A 14,122-nucleotide genomic window follows, 5' to 3' on the forward strand; every position below is an offset into this window, starting at 1 on the left:
CTCTCTCTTCCACCTGCACTTTCAACTGGACCACGGCCAATCAGAGAGGTCCCGCCCCTGACTATCTCTGATTGGTTTAGTCCACGATAGGGGCATAATGTGTGTCTGTTGTTGACCACACGGAGAGTTGCAGAGATTTTTTTTTTTTTTGTTACCCGAAAATATTTGGTGCCAGTTTATACCGGTGCGACCAAATATTTTTTTTTAGTCGCACCACGGAAAAATTTGGTCGCATTTGCGACCAAATTGGTCGCACTCTAGAGCCCTGACTACATAGCACTGAGACGGCACTTAAGGATTTTTAACAACATTCTTTTAACTCTGGACTCTGGCAGCCCTGCTGCCCTTTTATTGTTTGACTTGTCAGCAGCTTTTGACACGGTCAACCATGACATCCTGTTATCACGGCTAGAATTTCATGCTGGCCTAAAAGGATCTGCCCTACAGTGGTTTCGGTCCTATTTGTCAGAAAGGTCTTTTCATGTCAATATGGGCCCCCACAACTCCAAAATAGCCCCTCTGACATACGGTGTACCTCAAGGCTCTATTTTGGGTCCTGCCCTGTTCGCACTCTATTTGTTGCCATTGGGCTCCATCTTCTTGCGGTACAGCATTTCATTTCACTGTTTTGCTGATGATTTGCAGATTTATCTACCTTTAAAAGCAGGGTCAGACCATCCCCAGCTCTTATTACGCTGCCTTGACGATGTCAAACAGTGGTTGTCATTAAATTTTTTAAAGCTAAATGAAAATAAAACTGAGGTTGTCATTTTTGGCAACATTAATCATATCGACAGCACTCTGAGTGCCCTTTCCTCGTATTGTAAAACACATGTAAAAAACTTCGGTGTCTACATTGATGGTTCTTTTAAATTGAATAAGCAGGTGAGTGCAGTAGTTCAGTCCTGCTTTTTTCAGTTAAGACAGCTAGCCAAGGTAAAGCCATACCTCCCGGCTAACGTCTTTGAGCGTGTTATTCACCTTTTCCTTACTTGCAGATTAGACTAATGCAATTCATTGTATTATGGTCTAGATCAGGCCACCATCCATCATCTTCAGATGGTTCAAAATGCAGCTGCTCGCCTGCTAACTGGTACCAAACGGAGAGAGCATATAACCCCAGTTTTAGCTTCTTTACACTGGCTTCCTGTCTCCTACAGGATCCAATTTAAACTTTAACTTTTTGTTTTTAAGTCACTTAATGCTCGAGCCCCTCCTTACCTGTCTGAGCTCCTCTCTGCCTATGCTCCAGGAAAAACCATGAGGTCTAGCTCAGAATTAATGCTGTCCATCCCATGGACTTATCTCAAATCCCGTGGTGATAGATCCTTCTCTGTGGCAGGTCCCAGACTTTGGAATAGTCTCCCCTTAAATATTAGATCTGCACAAACACTTGAGCAATTTAAATCATTACTAAAGAAACATTTTTATGCCCTGGCTTTTAACACACTATGACCCAAGCATTTTGGTCTTATTTGAATTAGTTTTAGTTATTGTTTTAATTCTTTTATTGTCCTATTATTATTTTTTATTGTTATTATTGTATTACATTATTGCTTTTTAATGCCATTTTTATATTGTTAAGCACTTTGTGCAGCATAGGCTGTTTGAAATGTGCTATGTAAATAAATTTGACCTTGACCCCTGATCTCTATGCAACATTGCAGAGGCGTGTCAACCAAGACAGCCCTACAACATCCAGAGCCTTCAGGAGCTCAGGGCGGACCTCATGCACCCTGGGGGCTCTGCAGCCAAGGAGTTGCTTAACTGCCTCATTGACCTCACCGCCAGAGATAGGTGAGCTGTTCCCCTCATCCCCAAACTCTGCTTCCTCTATCAAAGTTGTGCAAGTGGGATTAAGGAGGTCCTCGAAGTATTCCTTCCACCGCCCGACTATGTTCTCAGTCGAAGTCAGTAGCACTCCACTTGCGCTATACACAATGCAGGTAGAGCACCGCTTTCCCCTCCTGAGCCGCCTGACGGTTTGCCAGATTCTCTTCGAGGCAGTCCGAAAGTCTTTTTCCATGACCTCTCCAAACTCCTCCCATACCCGAGTTTTTGCTTAAGCCACGACCCGTGTCGTGTTCCATTTGGCCTGTCAGTACTATCAGCTGCTTCCGAAGTCCCACAGGCTAACCAAGCCCGATAGGCCTCCTTCTTCAGCCTGGTGGCCCCCCTCACCTCTGGTGTCCACCATTTAGTTCAGGGGTTACCACCACGACAGACACCAACCACCTTGCCACTGGCCGCATGTCAGACTAAGACAGAGCCCATCCCCAGAAGTCTGGTTCCAAAGCCCAGGTGAGGTGTGCTGAACTATATCTAGTTCTACTTCTCAGCCTCACGTACTAACTCAGGCTCTTTCCTCACCAGAAAGTTGATATTCCATGTCCCAGTTGCTAGTTTCGGTAGCCAGGGATCATTTCGTCAGGGTCTCCACCCCTGGCCAGCGCCCAGCACACATTGCACCCGACTGTGTGGACTAATAATAAGTTGTAATTATCAAATAGCCAATAACTTTGGCTTTGTGGACTGGTGCCAGCAGAACTACCTCCAGATCAACACCAGAAAAACGAAGGAGCTGGTGGTAGACTTCCGCAGGCACAAACATGCTCCCCTGCAACCACTAAACATTCAAGGTATGGACATTGGACAGCTACAGGTACATTGGTGTTTATCTGAACAATAAACTGGACTGGACTCATAATTCAGACGCCCTCTACAAGAAAGGGCAGAGCAGGCTGTACGTGCTGCGGAGACTCAGGTCTTTTGGAGTGAAGGGCCCACTCCTGAAGACCTTCCATGACTCTGTGGTGGCCTCAGCCACCTCATCCCTGTTGGACAACATCTCCCACACCATGCAGGAGACTCTGACAGCACTGAGCAGCTCCTTCAGTGGCAGGCTGCGGCACCAACGATGTGGGATGGAGAGATTCCGCAGGTCTTTCCTTCCTATTGCTGTCAGACTCCACAACAAAGTCGCAGCTGAGCAAACACACACATCCACACATGTGCAATAACAATAGGTGCAATTCTCTTTTTCTGACAACATTGCCTTTTATTCTGTCGTGTATAGTATTTTATTCTATTCTATTGTGTAAAGTATCTTATTCTTAATATCTTATCCTATTCCAGTGTTTTTTCTTAATTTTTGCTACTGTAACTTTGCACTGTTTACTTTCTTCTGTAACAAAACAAATTTCCCACGTGTGGGACTAATAAAGGTTATCTTATCTTATCTTATCTTATCTTATTTTATCTTATCTTAATAGAACTATGTGGAACCATCAGGCTGAAGAAGTAGTCCTATCAAGTTTGGTTACCCTGGACTTTGGAGGAAGCAGATAGGTACCAACAGGCCAAGCAGAAGATAGCTTGGTCAGACTTGAGTGTTGGAGGAATTCGGAGAGGCCATGGAAAAAGACTTTTGGACTGCCTCGAAGAGATTCTGGCAAACAGTCAGGCGACTCAGGAGGGAAAAGCAGTGCTCTACCTGGACTGTGTATAGTGTGGGCAGACTGCTGCTGACTTCGACTGAGAACATTGTCGGGCGATGAAAGGAATACTTCGAGGACTGTACAAAAGGCCAGCCAGTCGGCGGTACTGATGAACGGAGCTACATCTGCTGAGTAAATATATCAATATATATAAATATATCGTACAGCTGCCAATTAGCCAATTAGCCAATCAGCGGTGAGGCAACCCATCCTCTTCACCAATCAGAAGACACAATCTATCTCATCATTACGCACACACTTCGACACAGAGAGTTTGGTCGGAGCTACAGGTGGGGGGAGTCGCAGGGGTTCACTCACTGTGTGGATTTTGTTCCTTCTTATGCTGTTAGCATATGCTGTTATGCTGTTGCCATGAGACTGTAAGTTTCTGTGTTTTATCCTGCTTGTTCTTTGCTGCAGCCATTATCCTCCTTTGTTTAAATCCTTGGCGCACACTTTGGCCGTTTATCAATGCCCAAGTACGCGAGTACGTACTCGCGTTCTCGGTGAGTACGTACTCGGTGCGTACGTACTCGCCGAGAACGCACGGGAGTACGTACCCGCCAAGAACGCGAGCACGGACTCGCGAAATGTACAATTGGAACACCTGCGTACGTGATGATGTCACATGTCCGGAGTTTTTACTGCCGTCCCCTCCTAATTTAACTGTGAGTAACATGTTATGAAGCTTAACTGTAATCACAGCCAAACCGGTTTACTCAGGAACAAATAAAACACTGAAATAAACCAAACATTAACATTTAGAAGTGATCTAAGTGACTTATATATCATTTTTAACCTCAGTAGTGAAACCTCTATTAATAAAAATAGTGTACATGTACATACGTGTACATACCTTAATAAAAACAAGCAGGTGAGATGTTAGAACGCTTTTATTTCTATTCTAGTGGACACTCAATACTATAGACAGCTGCTGGAGTTTCTTTAACCTGAGTAGTGAGAAGTCCGCGGGCGGGGGGGTTGAAAACGATGTGCCGGGAATCCGCTGTTTAGTTTTGGACGAAATGCATTTTGGGATATATATACTGTAGCTGTCCCAAGTCCACACCGATGCATGCTCGATAAAACGGGCGGATCGAGAACACATCCGGGACTTTTTCGGGTTCTCGGCTTGATGCGTACTTCGAATTGGAACAGTACTTGGTCTCCGACTGATGACGTATCACGAGTACACGAGAACGCAAGTACGCACAAGTACGCATGTTGATAAACGCCCAATGTTTACTGAATGTTACTGCCGTTTACTGCGAAGCAGCCTCTGCCATGCGGTCATTAAGGGACCGTCACTAATTTCTCATGTTGGCTCTTGTGTAAAGCGCCTAGTTAGGATTTATGTAAATAGTAAAATTAGCATTTGTTGATACTCCCTTATTTTGGTTGAATGTTCCGCTGCCCAGTATTGTTTGTATTGTTGTATTACGCATTTAATTCACTCTCTTCACGTAATTATGTAAGACTTTTGTGTTCTTTTCCAACAGAAACCACACCATCACTTCACCACGCGGCATATAGCATTTTACAGCACGTTAAATCCCCTCACTCAGATTTTGGATGTGTACCTCGGATTCTTGTTAAATAAATGAGTGAACGAGAGATACCTGAGTGGCAGTGAATTTTGTGGATAAGCCATCTATTCTTATCGGACATCCCTGTTGAGACTGTGGATTCATAGAGTCAGCACCTTATCACCTTCACCATTCATAGTCAAGTCAAGTCCGTCTCTCTTAAAGTGACATCCTCCATTATAAGGACCTTAATCCCACTGATGCATCTTCTGCAGAGGAAGCAGAGTCAGACTTTTGGAACACTGGACAAGGATACTTGAGAGTGCATGGGAGTTTGCCCAACCAGTCTGCATGTGCGAGATGATGATGAGATGAGATAGCCTTTATTTGTCAGTTGCAGTTCTTTTGCCCACAACCGAGATGACAGACCTTGCCAACCGTACATACAATACACAAACATCACATTGGGGAGACAGGTCAGGCTAGGTAGCAAGGGAAAAAAAACATTGAAATATGTAACACAAAAGGATAATACAGGAATGCACAGATATCTACACAATATAAACACAATAAACAGAGACAAGCAACATGGGAAAGTGTTCCAGTGTGTACAGCTGATCTGGGACCGCTGCAATCTGTGATTGCGCCTCCAGCTGATCCAGTGTCCACACCGGGTGGGAGGTAAGCGTTGGAGCAGGCGTTGGATCCGGGGTAGGGAGGGTGATGCATCAGTGAGTGCTTATCAGTATCAGTATCAGTATATGTATGTGTATGCGTGTCCATAGTTCAGCTGAGACATTGTCCTTCGCCCTGCCAGGCTAAGTAAACAGTCTTCCAGCCAACCCAGGTGGCCTTGCATGGAATGGCAAGGAACAGACTAAACACAGTCGTTATCAGGGAGTTTTTGTTCAGCTCCATCCTTGAGCCCACAGCTGGCGCCGAAGGGGTAGCCACATTATGATGGTGATTTTTCTTTTGCAACAGCTCATGAGAATTTCAAAGCTGTTCTTTAACACTCTGACACTGGTCTCTCAATCTCCCGTTGGAGATTGAGAGACCAGTGTGTTGTGTGGAAAAGGCATTCAGCTGTGTTCCTTGGGGTGTCCTGTGGGAGGTGCTGTGGGAATATGGGGTGTCTGGCCCATTGATACATGCCATTCAATCTTTATACAACCGTTGCAGAAGCTTGGTCTGCACAGCCCGCAATAAGTCAGATTCATTTCCGGTGGGTGATGGACTCCGCCAGGGTTGCCCTTTGTCACAGATTCTGTTCGGAATTTTTATGGACGGAATTTATAGGCGTAGCCAAGTGGCAGAAGGCTTTCACTTGGGTATTCTTAGAATCTCATCTCTCCTTTTCATAGATGATGTGGTTCTTTTGGCTTCATCAGTTGACGGCCTCCAGTTCGCTCTGGAGTGGTTTGCAGCCGAGTGTGAGGCAGCGGGAATGAGAATCAGCACCTCCAAATCTAAGGCCACAGTCCTCAGCTGGAAAAGTGTGGAGTGCCTACACTGGGTCAGGGAGGACTTGGCTCCTCCACTTGATTTTGTCCCCCAAGTGGAGGAGTTTAAGTACCTCTAGGTCATGTTCATGAGTGATGGGAGAAGGGAGTGGGAGATCAACAGACAGATTGGTGCTACGGCTGCAGTGATGCGGATGCCGTAACGGTCTGTCCTGGTGAAGAGAGAGCTGAGTGTAAAAGCGAAGCTTTCAATTTAGCGATTGGTCTACTTCCCTTTTTAATACATGTCATTATATACAATTATCAATATTTAATGTGGATGCAAATATGTAACACCCACATTGATATATAGTTTTTTTAAATATAAATAGTAAAAAATTACATTTTGTTAAGGTTCAAAAATATAGGGAAGGACACAGGAGGAATGCAAGTAACCACACTGGTCCAAAGGGTAAAGACGATGATTTTAATGAAATGACACGCGTGGGAGAATGAGCGGACCCTGTAAGCAGACAGCCCCACAATCTCATCCTCCTAACATCAAAATACAGTTTTATATGCATCAGAGTATATTTAGTGACGCCCCCTCATTGCGTCATCACATACATCAGCTTCAAAACCACAAATGTTCTATTTGACAACTTAAGGCACAATTAAAAAGTACACTGGCTTCCATCTTCTCCCCGGTGGTTTCCCGTAAGCCAGCTCAGCTCTCGCATCGTGCATCTACTGCTTCATCAGTCAACTTTCACCTACACCCCAACAGTGTGTGTGTATGTGTGTCTGTGCGTACACGCGCGAGGGCGCGTGCATGCTGTGTACTGCGTACGTGTCATGACCTGTCTGCACCCCAGCTAACCTCACACCTCTCATCTTAGCCAGACATAAGGCCTGTGCACATACACAGCTGAACTCTGTGTAATTTCTAGGCTAAATGTCACACTCGAATGATGATCTTAGATCTGCCAATATGTTTGCTCCTCCTAATATAGTCTAAAAGCCACCCCAAGCAAAGCAATTTGAATTTTCCCCTATCAGTGATCCTTCTAACTAAGTGTGTGTTAATCAACGATACATGCATAATAACACCCTGCTCTTTGGCTTGCACTCACTCTGCTTTCGGTTTCACTTCTGCAAAACATGCTCTGCAGACGCATTTCCTGTCAGCCTGCAGTCAGCTTCTCCCCCACTGAAGACTATGTGTAAGAATATAAAAACATTCAAAAACCTTTAAATTATAGATTCAACTGATTATAACTGAACCTGTAATAAAGACTAATATAATACCAATATATTGGAACATCTGAATGCATCTGAATGTAACATCACATGAAATGGTAATGATGATTATAAAATAGCAGCAAATAATAGCAGTAAAATATTTCTCCCCTTCACAATTTGTAAATTTTTTTCAACATTTTTTTTCTTTATTTTTCACAAATTCATACCACTAACTGCTATGCACATGCTCCCCATTTTTGTCCCTTGCTCATTATTTTTTTAATTAATTAATTATTAAAAAAATTATTTAGCTCTCCCCTCAGCTCATTACCCCTTTCTATGTATGTGAACATTTAAAAAAATCTGGTAAGAGATTATTTCTTGCTCTGAATGTTACATGAACTGTTTAATTTTTTTTCTTTACAAATCCATACATTTCAACATGCTTGAACTAACATATCCAACCTTATTAGAGCATTGTCCAATGTGCTATTTTTGTCATGGTCCATGGTCCTGTGTCTGAGGAGTGTGTGTGTGTGGGATGCCCTGGTGGCCACACCCCCGGGCTGGGCCATCAACTGCACAAATGGGCTAAAAGAAATGGGCTACAAGAATATTCGACCCTCTTCCTCCCCAGTCGCTGCAGGCTTCTTCTTCGTGGGGAAAAAGGACGGTTCGTTGCAGCCGTGCATAGATTACCAGGGCTTAAATGACATTACAGTTAAGAACAAATACCCTTTTCCACTAATTAACTCTGTTTTTGAATCTCTCCAGGAAGCCACCATTTTCACTAAGTTGGATCTGCGAAACGCTTATTATTTGGTTCGGATAAGAGAGGGGGATGAGTGGAAGACCGCTTTTAACACCCCACTGGGCCACTTTCAGTATTTAGTTATGCCGTTCGGCTTAACAAACGCCCCCGCAGTCTTCCAAACTCGAGCAGAAGTCCTGAAGCACACCAAAACGATGTGCTTCGGGACTTCTTGAACGCGTTTGTTTTTGTGTATTTGGATGACATCCTCATATTTTCCAGGACCATGGAGGAGCATCGCATTCACGTCTGAAGTGTGCTGCAATGGTTACTGGAGAACAGACTGTATGTCAAAGCAGAGAAATGCGAGTTCCATGCTTCATCTGTTTCCTTTTTGGGCTATATATTAGCAGGAGGGCAGGTGAAGACGGACCGAGTGAAGATCAAGGCAGTTCTGGAGTGGCCAGTCCCGGAGTCGCGGAAGAAGCTTCAACGCTTTCTCGGGTTTGCAAACTTCTACCGACGCTTCATCCGAAACTACAGTCAAGTAGCCGCGCCTCTCACTCGTCTCACTTCTTCAAAGGTACCTTTCACCTGGCCCCCGGAGGCCCACACAACGTTCACGAAGTTAAAAGAACTATTCACTTCAGCACCCGTTCTAGTCCATCCCGACACCACTAAACAATTCATTGTTGAAGTGGATGCGTCCAACACCGGAGTCGGGGCTCTTCTCTCTCAGTGGTCTGGGCCTCAAGGTAAGCTCCAGCCATGCACCTACTTCTCCCGCCGGCTCACTCCTACTGAGAGAAATTATGATGTAGGGAGCTTTTGGCCATAAAACTAGCTTTGGAAGAGCTGCGCCACTGGCTGGAGGGAGCCGAGCAGCCTTTTCTCATATGGACTGACCATAAGAATCTGATTTATCTCAGGACTGCTAAAAGACTGAACTCCCGACAAGCCCGCTGATCTCTGTTTTTTACCCGCTTTAACTTCACTCTCTCTTATCGCCCAGGCTCATGGAATGTCAAGCCAGATGCGCTCTCCCGTCAGTACTCCCCAGACACGGAAACATCGTCACCTGCCACCATTCTACCCCCCGCCTGTGTGGTCAAGGTCAAGTCAAGGTCAAATTTATTTATATAGCACATTTCAAACAGCCGATGCTGGACAAAGTGCTTAACAATATAAAATTGGCATTAAAAAATAACAATGTAATACGATAATAACAATAAAAAACAATAATGGGCCAATAAAAGAATTAAAACAATAACTAAAACTAATTCAAATAAGACCAAAATGCTTGGATCATAGTGTGTTAAAAGCCAGGGCATAAAAATGTGTCTTTAGTAATGATTTAAATTGCTTAAGTGTTTGTGCAGATCTAATATTTAAGGGGAGACTATTCCAAAGTCTGGGACCTGCCACAGAGAAGGATCTATCACCACGGGATTTGAGATAAGTCCGTGGGATGGACAGCATTAATTTTGAGCTAGACCTCATGGTTTTTCCTGGAGCATAGGCAGAGAGGAGCTCAGACAGGTAAGGAGGGGCTCGGGCATTAAGTGACTTAAAAACAAAAAGTAAAACTTTAAATTGGATCCTGTAGGAGACAAGAAGCCAGTGTAAAGAAGCTAAAACTGGGGTTATATGCTCTCTCCGTTTGGTACCAGTTAGCAAGCGAGCAGCTGCATTTTGAACCATCTGAAGATGATGGATGGTGGCCTGATCTAGACCATAATACAATGAATTGCAGTAGTCTAATCTGCAAGTAAGAAAAAGGTGAATAACAGACAAAGACGTTAGCCGGGAGGTATGGCTTTACCTTGGCTAGCTGTCTTAGCTGAAAAAAGCAGGACTGAACTACTGCACTCACCTGCTTATTCAATTTAAAAGAACCATCAATGTAGACACCGAGGTTTTTTACATGTGTTTTACAATACAAGGAAAGGGCGCCCAGAGTGCTGTCGATATGATTAAAGTTGCCAAATATGACAACCTCAGTTTTATTTTCATTTAGCTTTAAAAAATTTAATGACAACCACTGTTTGACATCGTCAAGGCAGCGTAATAAGAGCTGGGGATGGTCTGACCCTGCTTTTAAAGGTAGATAAATCTGCAAATCATCAGCAAAACAATGAAATGAGATGCTGTACCGCAAGAAGATGGAGCCCAATGGCAACAAATAGAGTGCGAACAGGGCAGGGCCCAAAATAGAGCCTTGAGGTACACCGTATTTAAGAGGGGCAATTTTGGAGTTGTGGGGGCCCATATTGACATGAAAAGACCTTTCTGACAAATAGGACCGAAACCACTGTAGGGCGGATCCTTTTAGGCCAGCATGAAATTCTAGCCGTGATAACAGGATGTCATGGTCGACCGTGTCAAAAGCTGCTGACAAGTCAAACAATAAAAGGGCAGCAGGGCTGCCAGAGTCCAGAGTTAAAAGAATATCGTTAAAAATCCTTAAAAGTGCCGTCTCAGTGCTATGTAGTGATTTAAAACCAGATTGAAATTTTTCAGAGATTATATTAAAATCAAGGTGGGCCTGCAACTGTAGGTAGACCAGTTTCTCCAAGACTTTAGATAGAAAGGGAAGCTTTGAGATAGGCCTGTAGTTGGACAGAACAGTTGGGTCCAGATTTTGTTTTTTAAGAAGAGGCTGAACTATAGCTTGTTTAAAGCATGATGGGACGCAGCCTGTAGCAAGGGACATATTAATTAATCTCAGGATAAAAGGCCCAACAGTATTAAAAGTGCTTTTAAGCAAGCTTGGAGGGAGACAATCAGAGGGGCAGTGTGATGATCTTAAGTTACTAACTACCGCAGTCAAGTCATTAAGGGAGACGGGATCAAACTGCTCTAAGACAGCTGAGCACACAGGAGAAAGACTAGGATCTGAAGCAGCAGACGACGAGACAAGAGCCCTAATCGATAGAATCTTGTCATTAAAAAATGCTAAAAAATCATCGCACATGCTTGGTGAAGAAATGACTCCAGCATTATCACGTGAACTAAGAAAGCAATTAAGGACATTAAAAAGTACCTGAGGCCTGTGACTGTTTACTGACACTAAGTTTGAGACAAACTTTGTCTTTGCAGCTTTTACAGCTTCTTGGTAAGCAGAAAGACGAGTCCTTAAAATCTGTAGGGAAACGTGCAATCTGTCCTTTTTCCATCTCCTTTCAGCGCATCTATAGTCACGTCTGAGGGAGCGCGTATGTTCGTTCAACCATGGCTCTGATAAATGTTTAGTGCGCACAGTCCTGAGCGGAGCAATAGAGTCCAAGATATCAGTGCAGGTAGAATGAAGAATGTCCGAAAGGTCCTCAACACTTTTACAGTTGGAATTCATTATTCCAGAATCCATAAAGGCAGCAGAAAAAGCGGGCGCTGTTAGAGCATTAAGCTCGCTTTTTGCTGGCGCTGGCGCAGACGGCTTATCTACCGAGCAGCGCAGCGTTAGAGTGAACAACACAGGAAGATGATCGGAGATGCGCAACTCGGATATTTCCGTGATGCACACATCCAGCCCATGGGAGAGCACCAAGTCCAGTGTGTGACCTTTTTCATGCGTGGGACCGGTAACCCACTGGGTCAAGTTAAAAGAGTCAATAATATTTAAAAGTCCTTGACCAAAGGTTTAGAGTCACAGCAGACATGGATGTTAAAATCACCAAGGATTAAAAACTGTCGAAATTAAGAACAATTCCAGCCATAAAACCTGAAAACTCTTTGATAAAATCCTTATTAAACTTAGGAGGACGGTAAAGGAGGGCACACAGCAAAGGCGCAGCAGAGTTTAGGTGTAACTCAAACAGCTGGAGTTCAAAGCTAGAAAATGAGTCGTGCTGTAATGTTTGATGGCAATGAAATCGAGCGTTGAACACGGTGGCTAAGCCTCCCCCCCACCAGAGGGCCGAGGGAGACTGAAGAATGAGAAATTAGGAGGAACCAGTTCCGAAAAAGCTACAGACTCACCGGGTTGAAGCCATGTTTCTGTCAGAAACAGAAAGTCCAACTGTTGTGACTTTAGGAAGTCATTTAATACAAACGTCTTGTTTGTTAATGCTCTTACATTTAGTAAAGCCATTTGGAGTGTGTAGATCCTAACATCAGATGTTCCAGCTCGGTTAAGTGTGCGAAGATTTCTGTGGTCCACACCGCATCCACGGGTCCGAGGCCGCTTAGGGAAATAGAAAGCTGAGAGCGGGGGATCAAGTGTCGTGGGAGCTCCAGGGACAACAGGCAGGATCCATCTAAAAATGCACTCTGCTGGTCCAGTAGTTCCACGAGAAGCACGGAGAAGAGCTCAGACTTTGATGAGTGTACCAGCCCGCTTTCCTCGTTTCCTCGGGTGCTTCTTCCAGGAAGTGGTGTAGGAGTGTTGTATTGGGATTAGAGAAATTATTTCCCTGCTATTGTTCATATTACCATGGCATTAATCACATAATCTCCAAGTAGGGATATTGCATTTAGATGTTTAAACATATTGGCACCCAATTAAGCTTTTATTACAGGTCCAGTAAGAACCACTTTAAACTGTTGAGTCGAATCTATAATTCCAAATGCTTTTCAAAGCTCCTATAATTTTAAATGTTTCTGTGCAGACTGCAGGGACAGGAAATATACTCTGTGCCAAAATGAGACAGGAAACACTTCTGCAAGGCTTGCTGAAGTGAAACTGAAAGCAGTCTGAGTTGGTTTGTCATTTTATTATGCATTTATATTTTTGATTAAGCTTTGATTAAGCTTTAAGTAGTTGTATTAGACTGGAACATTTGTTTTATATATTTTACATATAAGTCAAGATCAGTACACACAGGATGGCCTTAGCCTGGGTGCCTGAGCTGAGGTCAATTAAAGTGCAGCATGAGGATCACACATGCACAGACATACACACACATACAGACACATATAGTTAGAGAGGTCAAATAAGGTGCAGAGCGAGGGCAACACAGCACATACACCCACACTAGTAGACTCAGTTAGTAGGTAAGAAGTTAAGATGTGTTTTGCTATAACTGCAAAGTTGGGGTGCGTACGTGTTAGTCTGTTCCAGGAAGTACACCAGATGTCCCAGAGATAAGCGACAGCGAAGGCGAGCTGAGGGGAAGCACCTGGGTTCGAGCCGAAGACGATGTTCTTTTAAACTGTGTCAAGGGTTGACTGAACGGTTATGGTTTTGGATTGACGTATGCTGTACTGGATCTGCCTGGCAACAGAAGGGGGGCTGTACTATCTTTTCCCCTATAAAGCCTTTGTTCTGACTATTGTAAGACAGTTCAACACTGAATCTGCACAGTGTTGGACTCCACATGTGTATTCATTAAAATGTCGTCTAATTGCACCCGGCAGGATCAGTGGTCATTATTTGGTCTTCCTCCCTCAATTTCTGAACCCTAACAGTTGGCACAGATAAACCGGAATATAGGGCTCAAAAAGTGGTGGAGGAGGCCCATAATCATCTCCTGTCTCCGTTTGTTTAAGAGCCAGGTCATACGATGCTTTGATTTCTAAGAGTAACTGGCGATTGTACACATGCAGAGCGAGGGCATTTTGGGATAATATAGAAAAGGATAAGGCTAGCGAAAGCCAAAGCAAAGCTAGCAGAGTTGACTGACGTGTCGCCGTGCATACTACTGGCGCCATCTTCTTCGACAGACC

The sequence above is a fragment of the Oreochromis aureus genome, linkage group 11, assembly GCF_013358895.1.
Source record: "Oreochromis aureus strain Israel breed Guangdong linkage group 11, ZZ_aureus, whole genome shotgun sequence".
Classification (NCBI taxonomy): Eukaryota; Metazoa; Chordata; class Actinopteri; order Cichliformes; family Cichlidae; genus Oreochromis; species Oreochromis aureus.